The sequence below is a fragment of the Lactuca sativa genome, chromosome 5, assembly GCF_002870075.4.
Source record: "Lactuca sativa cultivar Salinas chromosome 5, Lsat_Salinas_v11, whole genome shotgun sequence".
Taxonomy (NCBI): Eukaryota; Viridiplantae; Streptophyta; class Magnoliopsida; order Asterales; family Asteraceae; genus Lactuca; species Lactuca sativa.
The window spans coordinates 57,891,402-57,894,563 of NC_056627.2; the positions used below are offsets into that span (position 1 = coordinate 57,891,402).

The 3,162-nt window shown below is 36.4% G+C and overlaps 1 non-coding gene across 1 annotated transcript; it reads left to right on the plus strand.

Annotated features, from left to right (window-relative positions):
* Positions 1-275: 275 nt before the first annotated feature.
* LOC111879717 (small nucleolar RNA R71) lies at positions 276-382 on the plus strand. Its single transcript, XR_002846215.2, has one exon. It is a non-coding gene; the product is annotated as a small nucleolar RNA R71 (small nucleolar RNA).
* Positions 383-3,162: the final 2,780 nt, after the last annotated feature.

Consider the following 3,162-nt stretch of genomic DNA (forward strand, 5'->3'; position numbering starts at 1 on the left):
TAGCATGGATTGTTTGATCCATTTTTGTCATTCTTCTATCAAGACTATCAAGCTTAGCTATCACCGCCGCTATGCTATCATTTGTCGCGTTCACTACTTCCCGACTTACTTCGTTTCTTGGATTGTGGTATTCTCTAGAGTGCTTAGAGAATTCTTCAATTAGCTCCTTGATTACCGGGGGCGCCTTCTTCGTGAGCGGACCTTGAGAATCGAGTAATTGTCTTGTGGTGACATTGACTCCATCGTAGAAAATGGAGACCTCTTGTTGGCTATTAAGGTCGTGATGTGGGCAATTTCTAAGCAAACTCTTGTACCTTTCCCATGCTTCATATAGAGATTCTCCGAGTTGTTGCTCGAAGTTGGCAATTGCTTTCTTTAGCTTGGCTATTTTGGAGGGTGGACAAAAGTGATCTATGAACTCCTCTTTCATCTTGGCCCATGTGGTGACTGATCCGGGAGGAAGTGACTTTAGCCAATCCTTTGCAGCTCCTTTGAACGTGACTGGGAGCATGCGAAGAAGTTGGGTCTCACGAGGGACATTCAGTACATTGAAGTAGTCGGCCACATCATTCACTTCGTCCAAGTGCTTGTAGGCGTCTTCGTGATCCTTCCCATAAAAAGGAATCTCCTTGAGTTGAGGGAGAATATGGCCTTTTAGTTCGAAAGTGGCGGTTGCGGGAATTGCGGGCTGCACAAGTCCCGATCCGGTGTCATCGCGCATCCTCTTCTTCCATTCCCCCATGGGGACTTCATCGATATTAGCCATAGTGATGACTAAATCGTCTTCAAAATCAGAGTCGTGCTCGAATGTGGGTTCTTCTTCTTCCTCGGTCTCGTATTCGATATCTTCTTGAATTGGGTCTTCAATAGTCAAAGAGGCACTGGATGCTCCAGATTTGCTGCTCCTCTTCTTGCTGAAAACGGACTTGAGGTTTTTGAGTGGCGAGTTCTTTGAAGAAGTGGATTCTCCAACGGCTTTGCCTTTGCTCTTCCTTAGTGCGGATTTCAGGTCTTCAAGAGGGGGGGACCAGAGGTGTATCAGATCCTCGGGTCATGAAACAACTGTAAACAAAACAGAAAAAACGCGTAAAAGGAACAAAAATAAAATAAAATATTAAAACTGAAACAGCGATGTACTCGCCGAGTCGGCACGAGTGCACTCGGCGAGTTCAAGGCAAAAACAGAAAAAAAAAATTCTAGTTACTCTAAAAACGGAATTTTATTAAAACTAATTCTACTTACTGAATTGCTTCTTAAATAACTTTGTGTGAGATAAATCCCACACAAAGGATCGATTAAATTAGAATTTAATGTTAATTTTTAGAACCGTTCCCCGGCAACGGCACCAAAAACTTGATGTGTGCAAACTCACTTAGTTTTAAACCTACTTTTAATTATCAAATAACACACAAAAGGCAGTGAACCTATCAATTGTGGTATAGTTAAATAAGCAGGGTATCGATCACAGGGAACGGCAAATTAAAATTAAAAACTAATTTTATCTAAGTTAATTAATAAGTAGGGGTTTTATCTAGTTTTACAAGACTAGAAACTTACTAACTATTACTTACTTAAAAACTAGAAAACAAAATACTAACTAGATTCAATAAATGGAAGGGAACTTCTGTTTAGTTCAACTTAGTTGATTCTATGGTTGATTTCAAGGTAATGGTGCAATGGATTAATTCTTTCGTTGGTTACCGATTCAAGTGATTAGATTCGCATTCACTACACTAATCCTTAGCAAATAAACTAACTTAAACAGTGGCCAATTGTCTAATTTAATTAGATTTACTAGATTAATTATCCGGGTTAATTTAGACTTGCAATAGTTAACTAATTTAATCTTTTAATTAACTTCTTGTTGATGGTCATCACACAAGCTTGCACATGAATTTACTCAATTTTCTTATTAATTCTAGTTTCATATTCATTAATCCTAGACATATGGCATAGTGATCACATAGCATATGAGGTTAATAATCAATAGATGTTCATGCTAATCAATTATCTTCCTATTAACAGAAAATTAATTATTATTCACACACAAGGTTCTTTAGCAAACTAAAATAACAAAAATTCACCAACTCAGAATTAATCCTACCAATCAATCAAACCATATTGTCAACTTTGTATCCCCAAACAGAAGTCTAAAGGTTTTAGCTCATAATTGAAGTAAATAACAGCAAACAAACAGAGTCAAATTGTTTAACCATAATGATAAAACAAAAGAATAAGTGGAATGATGAAATTTTGCCTCAATTCTTCTTCGGGATTGAATTCTAGCTTCTCTCGTCGTCTTCTAGGGTTTTTCTGCCTTCTCAATCATAGCTAAACTCTTCTGAATCGTTCCAGAATTCTCCTCTATCGTTCTGAAGAGTTATCTCTATATATACGAATCGACTCGTCGAGTCAGGTGGCGACTCGTCGACTCCATCTCTCAGTCCCCGTATTGAGATAAGTCTCTAGGATCCCGAGTCATTATCTTCTCAATTCTTCGATCGGACTCGCCGAGTAGGTATTATTTTTGGTGGTTTTCTTCTTTGTTCCATTCTTGATCTCTCAACCGCTTCTCCTGCTTCCTTCTGCTTCCGAGCTTCATTTTTGGACTGAAAATATAATTCAAACACTTTTAAGTACCTTTTGTCCATAAAATGCAATAATTTAGCTAATAAATGAATAAAAATCTATACTTAATATGAACTAAATATGCACATATCATATTGCCATATATAGAATCCTTTTAAGTTGAATATTTTCAACATAACATCCATATATGTCCTTTGACTAAATTTGATTAAAATTTATCGATCCAAGCTTTTAGATTTCGAAACGAAGTATAATATTCTCTCCCTTAATTATAGCAAAACAACTTTTCAACCTTTTCAAATTGAAACTTTGTTTTCTATAATTAATATTGCTAACTTGCAATACTTAAAATAATAATCATGCTCCCACTAACATGATAATTATCTTCATACAAGCATAACATTTATGCTCCCACTAGCTTTGACACGTATTCAGAAAACATCTGGACTTCTAGAAAGCAATATTGATTTCCAAAGTTCATATTTCTAATACGATATGCTTCGATAAGCCTTTATCTAAGCTTCTCAACCTCATACATCTTTCCTTAGATAGCTTATATGTGTTTGTAAATAA